The sequence below is a fragment of the Ursus americanus genome, chromosome 12 (genome assembly GCF_024610735.1).
Source record: "Ursus americanus isolate L20-20 chromosome 12, mUrsAme1.1.p, whole genome shotgun sequence".
Taxonomy (NCBI): Eukaryota; Metazoa; Chordata; class Mammalia; order Carnivora; family Ursidae; genus Ursus; species Ursus americanus.
In genome coordinates, this window is record NC_142138.1 from 41,947,071 (window position 1) to 41,965,699 (window position 18,629).

At 41.0% G+C, this 18,629-nt stretch overlaps 1 protein-coding gene across 2 annotated transcripts in view; it reads left to right on the forward strand.

Annotated features, from left to right (window-relative positions):
* LOC148109177 (uncharacterized) overlaps positions 1 to 18,629 on the forward strand; it is a 62,864-nt gene that overhangs the window by 24,534 nt on the left and 19,701 nt on the right. For both annotated transcript variants that reach the window (XR_015726299.1, XR_015726300.1), the window contains exon 2: positions 1 to 6,083. This exon is cut by the window's left edge. The gene's annotated coding sequence lies outside the window, so the exon portion shown is untranslated. The remainder of the gene's footprint in view (positions 6,084 to 18,629) is intronic.

Consider the following 18,629-nt stretch of genomic DNA (forward strand, 5'->3'; position numbering starts at 1 on the left):
TCATTTCTTCCAAATATGATTTCTTTCAATGTTTCTTACACGAGGAAAAGGCACCAACATCCAACCAAAATGCTAGTAGACATCTCTGTCTATCCTTTACCTTCCCATCATCTCTTCCCACTTTCTTTCCCTAGTGCATTCCAGGTCCTGATGTAGGTTTCCCCTTTTCCAAGAAGCCCTCCTCACCGCTAGAGGTCAGAAGTTGGCACTCTACCTACGTGTCCTCATTGTGTCACGTACATTCTCTGTTTCAGCACTTCCTCCTTTTCCTTGTCCTTGTCTTTGTAGGGTGAGGGGAGGGGCAGAGAGAGGGGGAGAGAGAGAGAGAATCTCAAGCAGGCTCCATAACCAGCGCAGAGCCTGTCATAGGACTCAATCTCATGACCCTGAGATCATGACCTGAGCCAAAATCAAGAGTCGGATGCTTAACTGACCGAGCCACCCAGGCACCCCACTACTTTATTTTCTGATTGTCTTTTTACAAGACTAAACACCACATTGACAGGCACAGCTGTGTCTACTTCACAATTACATCTCCATCGGTTAGAACATAGTGGTGAATAAATATTAGTGGAGTGAATTATTGTAGCTGCTAACAGTTGTAATATACAACATTAAGGCATTTCTACATTTATTACCTAACTTAATCTTCATATACAACCATGAGAGGTAGGTATTATTTTCCCTGTTTTACTGATGAAGAAAAATGGGGTTCAGAGAGTTTAAGTACCTTCACCCCAAATCATCCACCTATATCTCACTTTTCTGGTATTAATCTCACAGCACATTATCTCTCACAGGTAAGCAGATGTGACTTGGGCTAATATTGGTCTGAGGCAGCAAGGTTTCCATGTGGAATGCCAAGTAATTTCCGATTTAAAAAATATATATACACATATATATATTATACACACACATATATATACACACATATATATATATTCCAAGCTCTTTTAAAAAAAAAAGTGTGTGTGTGTGTATTCTAAACTCTTTGGGAGATTCCTAGTATAATAGTTAAAAAAAAAAAAAAGAATGCTGGAATCTGGCTACATATTTTAGCATCCTGGCTGCGACCTCTGTGAATTTGGACAAATTTCATAAACTCTCCAAGCCTCAGTTTTTTCAAATATAAATTGGGAAGAGCAGTATATATCTCGGTGCTTTTTTTTTTTTTTTTAAAGATTTTATTTATTCATTCGACAGAGATAGAGACAGCCAGCGAGAGAGGGAACACAAGCAGGGGGAGTGGGAGAGGAAGAAGCAGGCTCATAGCAGAGGAGCCTGATGTGGGGCTCGATCCCAGAACGCCGGGATCACGCCCTGAGCCGAAGGCAGACGCTTAACCGCTGCGCCACCCAGGCGCCCCTATCTCGGTGCTTTTGTATGAAGCCTGTAACATAGAGCCTGGCCCAGATGTGGTTATTAATCAGTGGTACTTATTAATCCCATGGCTGTCCCCCCCTTGTGTTAGCAGTTAGCTCAGTGCTGGGCTGGCCACAGGACAGATTCTGAGGTTCCTGTGTACCAGGGCAGGTAAAGAGTGTCACCTTGCATTTCCTCTTGTCTTGAGTGCCAGACCATTCAGGCTCCCTGGGTCAGGGTGACACTCGGGAAGATCCCTGCCCCACAGGCGTCAGATCGTGTTTTGTGGCTCTATGGAGGCCAGTCAGGGTAGGATTGGAGCCTGTGGGCAAGCTCCCATTCAGAATCTGGAGGTTTGCAAATTTGAGGGTGGGGTGGAGGAGGATGAATGGGGCGTAGAGGAGAAACCAAAGATAGGGTTGTCCAGTAAGAAAGGAGAGGTGAGACCTGAAGAAAGCCAGAAAAAATTAAAAAATAGCTAATAGATACCGGTTGCTTGGTATGTGTCAGGTACTTGTCTATTAACTCTTCAAATTCCTGTAACAATCCAGTCAGTTGTGATATTATCCCTCTTTTGTATTGAGAAAACGGAGGCCGAAAAAGGCTGAGTTGCCTGGGTTCCCACAGATGGAAGCAACAGGAGAGCAGTTCTGGAGTGCAAGGCCCAAGCTGGAACCAGAGTCCTGAGAGGTGCTTAAACACGGTGTCTGGCGAACACCCCCGAGCAGGGTGCTTTTGTTTCTGTGGGCTACACGGACTAGCTCAACATACCTGGGCTCACTCAGGTGGTCCCTTAAAGATGCCGACAAACCCGTCTGCGTGTCGCACACCCTCCGGGATCTTGTTAAATGTCCAGATGCCCGGGTCATACTCCCAGAGGTTCTGACTCCGTTGGTCTCCAGTAGGTCCAACAAATCCATGTTTTTAACAGTCACCTCAGAATATTCTGAAGCACTGGGTCCCTGGCAGATCTTTAGAAATCACCACCTTGAGGCTTCCCACCGGCCGGGGGCAGCGTGCGGGCTCTGTGCGGGTGTGTACTCCCACCTGTCACCCACGGCATCCCAAGCTAATGAACGTATTGATTACCCAGTTCTGGCTGGAGAAGAGTTGGAACCATGCCAGGAAAGTCCCTGCGCTTCCCAAATCCCAGGCTTGAGAACGACACCCGGATTAACAGCCTGCACGTGTAGAATGCGACGTGGCGGTATTTGGACTTTGAAAGGCATTCCTGTTAAACCTCCTCTGTTCTCCCTAGAACGCCGCTGGTCTGTGAGGTTAGCTTGAAATCCTGACTGTTGGGCTCAGCAATCATCTGTGTTCTACACGAGGAAAGAAGCAATAAGCATTTTGTCTGCAGCAAGCTAAATCATCCTGAGGGAGCAGCTTACATCATTAGAATGTAATGAAATAAGTTGTCACCAGCAGCCGCCAACAATATTTCCAGTGACTTAGAAAAAGGTTATGTGTAGCAGACATTTTTCTGAGTTGTATTTACTTTTGTACATGGGGGAGGGAGGCTGGTGATGCTGGCTGACTGATTTTCTTTCTGATTTCATGTACTTTTCACAATGGTTTGTCTGGGTAAGGACGGACAAATCTAGTAAAATACCCGACAAAGTGCTCGATGACAAAGCAATCATTTAATGCTTCCCAAGGAGGCTTGAAGGGTCTGCCCTCCTCCAGGATGAAGTGTGTAGCACGCTAAATGCTATTTATCACCAAACTCCCTTATCCCGTGGCTAGGCACAGCGGTAAAAACTCCTGGCTAGGGCAATCCAAGCTTTCCACGTGGTCACTTACACTGTCGCCACCCTGGCCCAAGTTACTACAGGCATACCTCGGAGGTCTTGCCGGTTCCGGCCCAGACCACTTTAATAACGCCAATATCGTAATAAAGCGAGTCAAATGCATTTTTTTTGGTTTCCCAGTGCATATAAGTTATGTTTACACTACATTACAGTCTGTTAAGTGTGCAGTAGCATTATGTCTAAAAAAGTACATACCTTAAAGCATCCTCTCTTGCTTAGAAAATGCTCACCATCATCTGAGCTTGAGCAAGTTCTGATCACTGATCACAGATGACCAGAGCAAATACGATAATGATGAAAAGTTTGAAATCTTGCAGGAATTACTAAAATGTGACACAGAGACATGAAATGAGCAAATGCTTTTGGGAAAATGGAGAGGACAGACTTCCTTGACACAGAATTGCCACAAACCTTCAATTTGTTGAAAAGGATCTGCTCAGCGCAATAAAGCGAAGCACGATGAAACGAGGGGTGGCTGTGTTGGTCCTTGTCTGACGAACAGAAATAATTCTTAAATGCTGCCGCTTTCTCTCTCCCTGCTCTTCTATACCCAGTTCTCTCTTTGGTAGTCAAAATAATTGTTCTGTGCGGAAATCTGATCATTTGTAGCTGCAAATTCCCCAGCATTTAGAACTCTCTTTGCCACATGGGAGACGCCCAGTCAGTATTTGTTAAATGAACAAGTCATTGTTACTTTCTTGCTGAGACTTTTCAGGCCCTACTTCTTGCCTTCGGGATACAGACCCAACTCCTGAATTTGAGTTATAAGGCCGCTGCCTCCTCACCCCTCCTCTCCACCCCAGACTACCTTTGGCTCCTGCACTTTGCCATCTGTCTCTTCTCGGAAACTTTACACCTGCTCTTCTGTCCGTCCATGAATCTTCCCTTCCCGTCTCCTGCCCACTTCTCTTTACCGGGTAATTCATTTCCATTCTTTAGATCTCTGCCTACATGCCACCTCTTCCAGCACGTCTTCTCTGATTCTCCCAGGATCAAGTTGCTTGGACCTCGTTTGTGATCCCAAGTGCTGAACTCCCCCGCCACAGCTTTCTCCTGCTGTGCTGTAGTTGCTGATTTGCTTGTCTCTGTGCGCAGCTGGGCTGTGAGCTCCTTGGGTGCAGAGATGACCTCTCTCTTGTTCACCACAGTACGGGTCCTATCAGCTACCACAGGTCTTGGCCCCTGGTACAGTAAGTCCTACTACCAGATGCTGAGTGAATGAATCAGATGATATTAACAGCTTAGAGAGCCTAAGATAGGCTTGATTTTCCTCTTGCCTTTAGTTGAAGAAGGTGCTACAGATACATGCATAGGCTCCCCGGAGCGAGCAGACTCCAGTTCAGCTCCCGCACTTACACCTGCACCGTCACCACTCTGGCCCACGCTGCTGTTAGTCCTCACCTGCATGGGAGCAACAGACTCCCAACTGGCCTGCCCCTTCTCTTGTCCTTCTGTATACAGTTCTCCATCCAGTGGCCAGAGGAGTTGAAGCCTAGAGTGCTTTGATGACTCATTCAAGGCCTTACAAAGGTCTAGGAGCAAAACCAGAACAAGAAACCACTTTTAAGGAGAAATTTTCTTCTTCTAGCTGCTCTGTAGCCCTAAATTTCCCCTGGTTAAATGCAATTTGATTCTGATTCATACGTGTTTTTAACACACCGATGTTACTCTCATTCCAGCTGCACCTTTCCTTGAGGTCTTGGCACAAGTCTTAGGGATCATATTGTTATTCCTTCTTTATGATTCTGGGGATCTCTGCTTAATACGCAATGTTCTGCCCTTACCCAGTTGGAGAAAGAGATTCACCGACAGGAAAATATATAATAAACCGTAAATATGCAGAGTACTTACAAAGGCTTAATACCTCACAAAATCTGTATTCTCAGTCAGTGGTGTGTGTGTGTGTGTGTGTGTGTGTGTAAGTAAGTGTGTGTAACTCAGTCTATGAGGACACAAGTGGGAAGGGGAGGGAGCTGGAGACTCTTCAATCCCAGAAGTCTGTGCTATCACCGCAATTTGCTTTTAGCAGATGTCTCCATAATTAATTCCCTGATATTGTTAGCTTATTTCGCCGAACACTCAAGGATCCCAATGGCAAAACTTTGCCATTTCTAATTTTTTTGGTGCCCCCCCTTTTTTCTGTGCCCATGTTCTTAGCTACTCCGTGCAACTGCCATCTTTTATCCTTCCTGCAGTTTCCTTTTGTTCGCCTGGTTTCCTAGCCTGCTGTTGCTGTGATAAGACACATTATAGAGTACAGTGGCCTTTTGAAAGGGAGAGAGTAATTTTTTGGCTTTAGGGTAGTCTCAAAGACTTTCCTTTTTCTTCTTTCTAGCCATTAGTCTAAGACCTTTGCTCTACGCTCACCCGCAGTTTTATACTGCCTTCATTTTCCTTGCCTCACAAGTAGCAGTTGGGATTGCCACGTGGCCCTGGGTGCACATACCTGTAAATAAGTATTTTTTGAAGAAAGCGCAGCGTTATTTTTAGGGTTGAGGTGCTGTCACAGTCACTTGGACCTGGGCTTGGGGGGCGGGCGAGATTGGGAGAGCAGAGGAGAAGATGGCTTTAGAGGCCAGCAGCTAGGACAACCTTCAAATAGCAGGGGACACATCCCCGCAGAATCCAACTGAACAGCCTTGCACGTAGCTGGCTGAGCACACAAATCTCAGGGCTTCTTTCCCAGCATTCCCTTGTCAAGACTGTAAATTTTTCCGCCTTTATTTCATTTGGAATTTTGAAATAATTTCAGATTTATAGAAAAATTGTAAAAACAGTACATTTTTACATATCCTTCATCTAGATTCTTCAAATGTTAACATTTTTACCATATGTTTCTTCATTGTCTTTCCAGGTGCATGTGGGCATGCATACACCCCCCCCCCCCACGTTTTTCTGAATCATGTGAAAGTAAGTCACAGACATGCAACTTCACACTTACGTATTTCAGTGTGTATTTCCTAAAAACAATGCTACTATCTTACTTAACTATCCTATAATTCAAAATCAGGAAATTAACATGGATACAGTATTATTATGTAATCAAGAAACCCTATTCAAATTTTGTCAGTTATCCTATTAACGTCCTTTATGGCAAAAAGAAGAAAAATCTGGTTCAAGATCCAATCCAAGATTACTACTTGCATTTAGTTGTCATGACTTTTTACTTTTCTTCAATCTGGAATAGTTTTTCTTTGTCATGACTTTGATATTTTTGAGAGTACAAGCTAGTCATTTTTTTTGAAAGTCCCTCATTTTGAGTTTGTTTGGAATTTCCTCATAATTAGATTCCAATTATACATTTTAGACAGGAAAATGACCGAAATAATGTTGTCCCCCTCTCAGTACATCATATTGGGAGGCACTTGATGTCAGATACATTAATGGTAACATCTCATGAATGGTAATGTCCATTTTGATTAGTTGGTCAGATTTCTCCACCATAAAGTTACTATTTCTCCTTTGTTAATAAGTATCTTATGGGGAAATACTTTGAGACTATGCAGATATCTTTTTTTCTCATCAAAGTAGAGCCCACTAATTTTAGTATCATTAATGATTCTTTCCTGAAACAAGTATTACCATGGTAGTTGTCAAATGGAGACTTTGATTTCATTATTCCTTCTATGTTTATTAGTTGGCATTTTACTTTAAAGAAAAGCTTTCCCCCTTCCCCCACCCCTCCCCCCAGAAAAGAAAGAAAAGCTTTCCCTTCTGTTTGATTGGTATTTGTATGGTTTCACATACTCTTGTATTCTATGGCTTATAATTTGTTACTCTATTTTGATGTTCAAATCGACCCAGATTTAGCTAGCAGGGAGCCCTTTGAAGCTGACTTCTGTGTCCTTCGAACATGTCCTTACTAGTCTTGGAATGCTCCTCACTCCCTGGTATAGCAAGATGTTCTAGACTTGCCTTGTACATATCCTACCCCAGGCCTGGAACTAAGTGTTTCTTCATGGAGCCCTAATTCCCTTTGGTGAAGAATGGCACTTAGAGACCAAGATCTGGGTGCTAGGGATGTTCATCAACATTGAGATGCCATTTCTTCTAGTCTCTGTCAGCAGATATGGCTAGGGCATATGTGTATACACACACACACACACACACACACACACACACACACCCCTATATCATTTCTCTTTGTAGGGCCTTAGCTTTTGCTTATTCAGTTCACAGGGCAACAGGAAAGGAATTACTATTTCGTGTGTGGTAAGCCCTTAAAAAATGTCTAGGACTCATTTTCACCAACTTTAAAAATGAGTCACCCTTTCCCCTCCCAATTCCTGGACACATTTCACACATCTATCTTAAATTTGTGAAGTCTAGCACAAGTGCTACATAGAATACCAAGTATAGGTCAATGTAAGTGGACAGAAAAAACGGGGGAATTTCTAATGTGGCATGTGGTCTTGTGCCGTCAGGGAGTCAGGTGGGATGGGAAAAGTTTATTTATTGGGACATACGTGATCAGAACTACTCTGGGAAAAGCAAGCATCACTATTCTGTTTAAATACATATCATTACACCACTGTGGGCTGAGAATGTTGGCTAATATTGATATTCAATTAAAAATGTTCTTTAGTGAAATATGTAGAGCATTTAATATACTAACAGGCACTGCGATTACAAGAGAAGGATCTAGTGCAAGATTTCCCAACTTATTTGTCTGCAGAATCTCCTTTTCTTGGAGCATCTAGGTAAATTTGTAGCCCATGAAATCTACTTTAGGAAATGCCGTTACACACTCATTCACTCATACGTAGAGCCATAATATCATAGAAATCCAAGGAATTGTGATCTGCTCGGAGTCCCTGGACTCAGTTGTAATGAAGTGGTTTGTATTTTCTGTAGATAAAAGAAGTGTGAGTTCCATTTCCTCTGCCCCAAATTGCTATGTGTCCCTGCTCAAATGGAAGACTGGGTTTTCATATCCCTCTATCAGTGAGGTGGTGGAGATGGTTAAAATTCAGCAAATGTGCTAATCACTCTCAATGTTTTTTTCTGATAGCTATACGTACCTGTTATCTCCTGATTCCCTAAGGGTTCCTGCCCCAACTTTTCCCGAAGCCTGCTGTGATCCCATGTCCTGAGGTGAATTTAGAACATTTTGAAAAATGCACATGAGAGAGGAGTGACTCCCATAGAAGTAGTCTTGGTGCACATCATTAAACGAATGCCACTGTATATTCAAATTTCATCTGTATTCCTTTTTAAAAAAACACACTTATCAGAGAAATTAAGAGTTGATCACCTTAAGAAATCCACAATTTTTACATTGTCTTTGTTTTTCAAGAAAGCCACAGAAAGTGCAAGTTATTACATTATACAAATGTATAGTAGATTACATTATACAAATATTTTAGTATTTTTGCAAGTAGATTACATTATACAAATATTTTAGTATTTTTTGCATTTGGAATAATGAAGTTGACCATCAAGTCTTTTCATGCTGGTGCTTTTCCCTGACTGATAGATGTTTACTAATGCTACTAAATCTATTCCTCCAACATTTTTAAGAATCACGAACAACACGTTTTGGGTCCCTGAATGGGTTTTAGATCTGTAAATCAATCCCATGGATCATTTTAAATTACTAATCATAAGCAAATAGATAAGCAAGAATGACTATAAATTGGGTTAATTACTGTAGCTCAAGTTTTAGCTCATAATTTTGACTTTCAAAGGCTACACAAACCAATTTTGTACTCTTAGATTATAATGAGCAGTCTTTATTCTTTAATCAGTTCGCCCTGTATCTGGCTGTCTAATGTAACATTCCTTTGAAGTCTAGAAAGATCTAACATAATTGAAGAAATGTCGAACTACTTGACTCTTTTTTTTTTAATATAAAGGAATTAAACATTAATCAGGCTTGCGCATCTCAATTAAGCCAATTAAAATTATCACAGAATGCAGTGCATACTGCAAAGGTAGCTTTAATGCTTGAATACATTATCAACTTTTACCTTACGCTCCCATCTTCATTATGTTTGTTACTCACAAAGTAAATACAGACCTGAAGTCCATCTCAGAAAGTCCACTAGCGAGTGCGACCTGGCAAAGCCTTGGTGAAAGACGTGTTTACGGTGTGTATTCAAGCGCTGCCGGTGGTGCTGGAACTTACCTTAAATCTTTCTGCCAAAAAAGGAGGTCTGTAATTATCGTGATGACTGGTGCCTTCACCCAAATAGCCCATTAGCTGTTCAATTTGCTTCCCTAACAACTGGGAAGCAGTTTTGGTCTTGCAGGCTATGGTATATACACAAAGTCCATATAATTACTAATAATTTGTAACAAGTGTTAATTGATAAACAGCTCCCTCTGGTAGCTTAATTAAAGCTGTAGGATAGCTAGGCGATTTACAACTGGGATTGATCTCAATTAGTCAACAAAAGCTGTGTAGTCTGTTCAAAGGAGAATAAGGAAATTTAGCCTAGTGAGGCTTTGGGGATTTTGTCTTGTGTTCTCTGTTTCTTTTTCCTTCAAGAAGAGAAACAGACTCAGAGGCGCTGCCCCGCTCCGTCAGAAGCGAGCCACCTAGCTTCTGCAGCGCCGCACTCGGGGGCTCTTCAACATTTGTTCTCCCATTTGTTTATTCTCTGTCAGGTTACGGAAAAATATTCAAGCTTTTGCTTTTATTACACCCGGTGGTACACATTGCTGAGTACCAACCCTGAGGGACCTAAGAGCGGAAGGAGAAAACAATTTTAAAAAATGTCAGGTTTTGATCTTTCAGATCTGTTTGCAAACTGGCATTTTGGGGCCATAATTAAAAGGAAGCCCAGGGAAGGTGGCATGGGGGACCCACCGGAGACGAGGCGGCCTGGGGATCTTGTAAAGCCAGTCGGCCTGCTTCGGGACTCAACTGATTTTATCATGTGGGCTGATACCGTAGAAACCTAATCTAAGCATTGCTAAAATCGCCCCTACGGAATAGGAGAGGAAAGAAGTGTCATCTGTGCTCAGCGAGATCACAGACTGGCTGCAAACAGCTGCTGAAACATTAATTAATCTGTTTGCAAATAAATTGTGGATCTGTACTAGCTGAAATTGCTGTTATAAACAAGCTGGGATGTTGTACTTTCCAGATTTGCTTGCATTTTAAGAATTCTTTTTTTCATGCACTGTAAAATCACCACGGCCCAGATACCGTGTGTTTACTTCTGGAAGCTCTGAGCCAGTGTCCCGACATTACCTCATAGACACTCAGCTTGGAGGCAATTCGTACCAGTTGTGGTACTTTTGAAGGCTGTACAATACTGTGTGAAAAGGTCTGCACCTCATTTAAGTCGGATTTGTTAATCAAAGAGAATGAAATATTCTGCAGAGCAAATGGATGTCGATTTAGTAATTTTGTAATTTTAAAGCATTTCGTAAGTGTCACAGTTGCTTAATTTGTTCTAACTGGGCTGTGGCAAATTCTAGTTGCCTTGACACTTAGAAGATTAATGTTGGTTCCTAGTGTTTACTCATTTTCTAAAAAGTGTTAGGATGTGTAGCTGGAACAGAGAATCTAGAGGGTTTATTTTGCTAAATTTAAAGTTCTGATGCTCTCTGTTCCCTGTTTCTTTGTCCTTTGTTCTTGATTATCAGTGAACACTCATGAGCCTACTCTTTATTTAAACAACATTTATTGGATGTCTAGTATGAACCAATTTTTCTGCTAGGGGCTGGGATACAGAAGGTGCTGAGAATATAACCCTGTTCTCAAGGGGCTTACAGTCCATTACAGGGGTTGACAGTTCTTTTCTTAAAGGGCCAGATAGTAAATATCTTAGGTTTGGGGGCCTGGTCGTCTCTGTTACAATGCCTCTGCTGTAGGGTAAAAGCAGCCATGGCCAATGTGTAGGTGATTGGGCATGATGGTATTCCAATAAAACTTTATTTTAAAAAAAACAAAACAAAACAAACAGTGGCAGACTGGATTTACTCTTGGACTGTAGTTTGCCAATCCCTGGTCTAGTGGGAAAGAGGCAAGTAAAAAGCCAAACTACAATATGGTCTGATCATGATCTCTTAAAATTATAGGTGCTATTGGGGCACATTAGAAGGACACTCTATCCAGGTTTGGTGGTGTGGTGGTTTTAAGTTGAAGTTATGGTCAACAAAGTCTTTAGAGGAACTCTAAGTGGAAATATCTGGATGAGAAGAAATTATTCAGATAAAGGGACAAACAGGGTGGGCAGAATGTCCCAGGCACAGACCACAAGGTGGATCAAAGTCAAGGGTCAGATAGAACATGGTATGTGTGGTGGTGTCATTAAGATGTTCATCCATATTCTGATTTTCTTCTTTCTTGCAAACACAATGAAGGGTCAGACTTCTCTACCCTCCCCTAAAGGTAAGCATGGCCATATGACTTGGTTTAATGTATGAAATGTCAGAAGAAATGGCATGGGTTACCTCTGGGTGGGAGATTTAAGAGCCAGCGCTTAATTGATTCTCTACGTTCATGCCCCTTGCCTTACGGATCATAGAAGCTCTTGTTGAGATAGACCCTCCATCTGCCTTGGTTCCTGACAGAGCTCCCTTAATAACTTACATTTGACAGTTAGTGTGAGATTCTGATAACTCTGTGTTAGATAAAACCAGTGATATGTTGGGGTTTGTGTTTTTTATTCTGGCATAGCCTAGTCTGTCTTGATTGTTGCCGTGTGTTCTTGGAACTGAAACTATTTGTGGAAGGCTTTCTTTTGGGTACTGGGGTGGACCCAAGGACTTCAAGGAGTTTGCAGTCTATTGGCGCTCAATTGTGGCACAAAGCAACATGTGGTAAGAAGTAAAAAATGAAGAGAGAGAGCCCATCCTCGAGACTATCAGGAAAGATTTCATGAAAGAACTGTCATTTGAGTTGAGCTATAAAGAACAAACAGGGTTTCATTAGACATTCATAAGCAATGAGCTAGAAAAGGCATGAGTGGTAAGAAGAGAATGAGACAAGGTATGGAGGCCAAAAAGTATAACTTGAAATTATGCAGATTGGGAAAACAAGACACGACCATCAAGGTCAATCAGTGGGGCCCTTATATGCCATGCTAAGGGGTTTGGAGGAGAGTGGGCAGAGGAATTGATGTAGGGTCAGAAAATCTGGTTTCTAGTGCTCTTTCTACCAATTATCAGCTGAGGAGAAAAAGGGTGTCTTTCTATGGCACTGCTGACTGGGCCTGTAATGAAATGTTGCTCTCAGGCTGATACAGTCCTGGTCAGATTCCTAATTGTATCCCTGAAGACAGCAGATAGAGACCTTGAAGATATCAGTGGGTCAAGTCCTTGAAGATAGCAGTGGGATATTTGGATTTCAGAGACCCTTATAATCTTAGTTGGGGCTTATTTATTTTTAAACAATCCAATTTTTTAAAAAGATTGATTTATTTGAGAGAGAGAGAATGTGTATGTGCAACTGGGGTGGGGGGACGGGGCAGTGGGAGAGAATCTCGAGCAGACTCCCTGCTGAGCATGGAGCCTGATGTGGTTCTCTATGCCAGGCTCAATCCCATGACCCATGAGATCAGGACCCGATCTGAAACCAAGTGTCAGATGCTTAACCAACTGAGCCACCCAGGCCCCATTAGTTGGGGCTTATTAATTCAGTTTCAAAGACGGTGAAACCAAGGCCCCAAGGAGTTGCATGGATCACTTGATTAGTCTAAGGCTGAGCCTGTGCTAGAATCCAAGCTTCCTAACTTCCAGGTGAGAGCCTTGTCACACTATACTACTTCTGTACTAACCAAAGAATCCTAACCCAGGATCTTGTTATTCAAGTGTACTGTAAAGCATACAGGAAGTCAGTGGGCTGAAGTGGTATCTGGGGTGGTAGGAGGAACAACTCCAAGAGAGCAAAGGAATTGCCAGAGTGCTTCTGAACTTGGTTTCTGGGGCTGAGAATCAAGTCATACATAAAGACCTGAAATGGTTGCCAAAGGCTGGGGAGTGATGGAAATAAGGTGAGATTGGTAAAAGGGCACAGATTTTTATCCATAAGATGAATAAGGTCTGAGGATCTAATGTATAACATGGTGGCTATAGTTGAAAACACTGTATTGTATGATTGAAATTTGCTAAGAGGGTAGAACTTAAATGTTCTCACACACACAAAGATAAGTATGTGACGTGATGAATGTTAATTAACTACATGAGAGGAATCCATTCACAATGCTCGTATATGTCAAATCATCGTGATGTATACTTTAAATATCTTACAATTTTATTTGTCAATTATACCTCAATAAAGTTGGAGAAAAAAAGACCTGAAATTCCCATAGATATGGTTGTCTTTGACATCAGGCTTATGCTTCTATTAGTATCTATTTATGGACTTCTAATCCTTGAACCTTTGCAAATTCCTTTCGAAAAGCTATCTATAGTTATGGCAGTACCTGATGATAGTTACTGTCAATACAATATTATTCCAGGAGAAATAAGGTTTAAAAATTTTTATTAATGGCTCTCTACTTCAGAGTCAGTGGGGTATGGAGCATGGAATCAGTCAGCATACTTGGGTCTAGTCTGGATTCCCAAACCTGCCAACTTTAATGCCTTTGTGCAAGACTCAACCTCTTTGAGGATTTTCTCATCCAACCCGTTGAAAGGGCCATAGAAATTTTTGTAAGTAAAAGGTATTATTTTTGCTACCATGAATTTTAAGTGGTAGTTTGCCAAGTAAATGGAGAAGGAAGAGCTGTTGCTGTGGGCCGTAGGCGCTGGCTATTCAGTGTGGTGGGGCTGGGCTAGACCGCTTTTCCTCTCTCGGGAAGTCTGTTTTCCTCAAGGGGAAGACCAGAATGTATCCTTTGTATCTCCATGGATCTTAAGCTTATTTTTGCCAGAGGACCTGTTACACATTTGTTTACATAGTTTTCTTCTTGCTTATCTGGGAACTCATTGAGAAGGGTGTGCTGACCTTCAGGTCTTTTCAAAGTGAGGTAAGTGGAATTGTATTTCATGTGAATCTTACCTATCTAGATGCAGGGGTGGGGCTGGGGTAGGGGAGATTGATTTAACTAGGGCAAGTAAATGGTATCACTCACCATTGCATTTAATTAGTCCGTGGTCCCGAATACACAGTATTTGTGAGACCATCATCTTTTATCTTTCGTTCTCTCACACAGACCTGGCGTCTCTGTGCCTCTACTAGTGTGAGCATCTTGCTGTGCTGGGTATGATTCTTGTGTGTAAAGGTACCTATTTTTTCCTACAACATGGTTGCTCAGCTTCGCCAGTTACTTCATCTGTGCTCAGGGAAATAGCTGCAGTCTGTTCCAGTGCTTGAACAAGTACTTGTTCTATTGGAATTCGTGAAAGATGAGGGTGACCGTCTCTGACGTAAGCCCTCCTGAGAGATGTTCAAGGGTAATTTCGACTATGCCACGTGCCTCACATTTGCCTTCAGATATGAACTGTTGGGTTTCCTTCACAACGTGGCAATAATTTGAACATACCACATAGCTTTTCCAGTCACCTTTAGCTTTAGAGTTGTTTCCTGTTAAGGCATTAAAATGGCCAGTCCATTTCAAACCACAGCTTTATTCTTTCCTCCGGTTCTTCCACTTCCCACCACGCCTCAGCCCCATTCAAAAATCTGTAGACCAGCAGGGAAAGATGTGTGGTGTTTTGTTCTTTCACTGTTACTCTGCCTTACTCATCTACTCTTCTTTATGTTCCTGGCTCTTCCTGTGTGAGGTCAAGGATCAGATGAGAATGAAAAGGGCAATGAGGTACTTGATGGGTGGAGATGAAATCTGGCTATGGTGTCTTCCATGTGACAGCTGAAAGTTGGCTCTCTCATTCTGGGAAGTTTTTGCGGGTTCTTTGGAGATCCCCGTGGGCATCTCTGGCACTCCGCTGATACTCAGTGTTGGAAATCCATTCTCTAGCTGAGCTCTTACAAATCTTAGCTCTTGCTTAGGATGGTAGATTGCCAGCCTCATTCTGCTGGTGTTGTTCTGCTCTGGCGGGTAGCCTCCTTCAATAGAAACCTTTCAAGATAGGGGTTCCTGGGTGGCTCTGTCGTTAAGCATCTGCCTTCAGCTCAGGTCATGGTCCCAGGGTCTTGGGATGGAGCCCTGCAGCGGGCTCTTTGCTTAGCAGGAAGCCTGCTTCTCCCACTCCCTCTGCTGGTTTTCCGTCTCGCTGAGTCTCTCTCTGTCAAGTAAATAAATAAAATCTTAAAAACAAAAACAAAACAAAACAAAAAAACCTTTCAAGATAGTAGCTAATGAGATGACCCCTTAGTTCAGAGGAAAACAGCATCCTTGTTCCACCAAATTCTGGAAGGATAAACCACCCATGCTATTGTCTTTTCTTTCCCTATGGTCTACACAAGTTTTTTTCTTCACCTTGGGGACACTGTCAGTATCTCCCAGGAAGTGCCACAGGCTCAGCTCTGACCAGGGACACTGGAGAGTCCCTGCAGCTCAGCATTTCTGTTGAAGGTTAATGTGTCTGTGTCTCCTCTGGAAAACAATACTCATTCTCTACAAAAAGATTGTCCTGAAGCTCCTTTCTCACTTGGCTTAGGAGAGGTCACCTATGAGGAGAGCTGGGGGAATGCCACAGACCTGCTGACTCAGTTGACAGCTTTTTACTTCAATGGCTGAATATTCATTTCAGATGTCTTGAGTTCTCTTATAAGCCTGAATTTGTGTCACAGCCCTAGTTTTTCTATCTTGTACTAAGTATTTCAATGATGTGTATTGTTTTTGTAGCTACTATATGCATATTTGTTATTTTCTGCTTTGGGCTTCAGCTTCAATTTCAAGACAATTGGAAAATCCTTTTCAACATTTTGGCATAGTAGCATATGAGATTTTTTCGCCCCCTTTGGATACTGGTTTTAAGAGCCAAGTTCTCACTTACATAGTTTCACATGATTGAACTATGGCCATATTCATACTTGAGGTCATGTCAGGAGGAATCATGTGGCCTCCAGAGACTCCTTTGCTGATCTAATATTAAGTCTTAAAGTGGGAACTATCCCTTCTGCTAGTTTTCAGAAAAAGAATAACACTCTCCTAAGATTTTTCAAGGAAAGCACAAAAAAAGGAAAAAATCCATAAGCTTTACTAGTGAATTAAAAACATTCTCCTAAATAAAATACAGCAAGTGGAATCCAAGTAACAGCAAAAGATTATGATTAAATTGATTCAATCCAGGAAATACCAGGATAATTTATTATTAGGAAGTCTGTTAATACAATTTACCACATAAGTAGGTCAAGAGAGAAAAGACATTTAAAAAATAGTACGAAGAAATTTGAAAAATTAAACATCTTTGCCTGAATTAAACTCTTTTTGTGATTGAAATGGATTCTCCCTTAATGTGATACAGATACATATTTTAGTTTAAAATAGCATCATTCTTAGTAATGAATTTCTCAAATGTATATTTGAGAAATTTAATTTCTTTTTTTTTTTTTTTTTAAGATTTTATTTATTTATTTGACAGAGATAGAGACAGCCAGCGAGAGAGGGAACACAAGCAGGGGGAGTGGGAGAGGAAGAAGCAGGCTCACAGCAGAGGAGCCTGATGTGGGGCTCGATCCCAGAACGCCGGGATCACGCCCTGAGCCGAAGGCAGACGCTTAACCGCTGTGCCACCCAGGCGCCCCTGAGAAATTTAATTTCATTGGAATTTGGCTCTTTAAATATTAGAAGCATTTTTATTAAAGTCAGGAACAAGACAAATTGCTGATAATCATTATTCTTGCTTAACATTATTTTAAAAGTACTAGCAAATGCAATTAGACAAGAAAAAGAATTTGTAAATATTAGAATAGACTTCAAAAGTCATTATTTATAGTTGATATAATTACATATCTTGGAAACCTAAGATAATAAACTGAGGGTGGATAGTCTTTAAGCTTAATAAGAGAATCCAGTAGGTAGCTGTGTATGTAGTTAACGCACAAAAATAAATAGCTAACACAGAGACAATTAAAAGGTTGTAAATAAAATGGGATTAAACAATTCATTTACCAAAGCTATGAATGTGTTTAACTACTTAGAAATAAATTGAACAAGGAAGGTGCAGGGAATACATGAAGAAAACTTTAAGTTTTCTCAGGGAGAGAACATAATAGTTTGCTATAATTGAGAATAATTATTATCTTTTAACTTTCTGCCTCTGATGTACAAAATCACAGTTCAACAAAACCTTTCTAGGGATACGAAAGAACACTAATAAATGGAAAAAGAAATTTTATTATCCTATAAGGACACTGAATATTGTAAACATGACAATTCTAAGTGAGTCAAGATATTCAAGTAATTCCAATAAAATACAAACTTTTTTGTGATCTTAACAAAATACTACAGTTCATTTGGGGAAAAAAAGGAGAAATGCTAGGAATTAGAGAGGACAAGTCTTATCAGATAATAAACTATATATATAAAAGATTTTATTATTTGAGAGAGAGTGAGCAAGAAAGAGAAAGAACAGGAGCAGGGGAGGAGCAGAGGGAGAGGAAGAAGCAGACCTCCCGCTGAGAAGGGAGCCTGAGGCGGGGCTCAATCCTGGGACTCCGGAATCATGACCTGAGCCAAAGGCAGACACTTAATGACTGAGCCACCAGGTGCCCAGATAATAAACTATATTATAGATCTATGACATTTAAAACAAAATGGATACTCAAGAAATAGAATTAAATCCATATGGTAATTGATTATGGATAAAAGAGATATTTCAAATTAATCCTGAAAATATATTTAGCAAAAGATTTATTTGGAGACCACTGGATAACCATTGAAAAAAATTTTTTAAACCATATTTCTATTTCACACCCTACACAAAAAAGATTAAAAACTTAAATATAAGAATCACACTGTAAATGTTCTAGAGGACTAATGGCTGAATTTGTTTTTAATAATTTTGAGGAAGATCACACTATGAAACAAAAACCCAGGATCATAAAAATATTGAATTTGAAAACACAGATATATCATATTTTATATAGCAAAAAAAGCCATAAACAACAATAAAAACAAAATATAAACTTGGAAAGTATTTTCTTAAAAATAGTACTTACAAAACATTAAGGAAAAGGCTAGCAGGGCATTAGAAAGATGTATGTGAAGTTGAAAAGAAATGTAATCGAGTAACCTCATTCATAAAAGATGCACAAAGTAGGACAGTGATATACTATTTTAACCTATTAATTTGCTGAAGATTAAAAAGTGTGATCATTTCCAGTGTTGATATATAGATAAAGGAAAAAAACGTGTATTCGTGCGCTCTTGGTAGAAGTGTAAATTGCTGAAATGTTGTTTAGAGATTACTTTGGCATGGTTTGTCAAATTTTAAAATGTGTGTAGAGGTGCCTGGGTGGCTCAGTCAGTTAAGTGTCTGCCTTCAGCTCAGGTCATGATCCCAGGGTCCTGGGATGGAGCCCCACATTGAGCTCCTTGTTCAGCGGGGAGTTTGCTTCTTCCTCTGCCTGTCGCTCCCTCTGCTTGTATG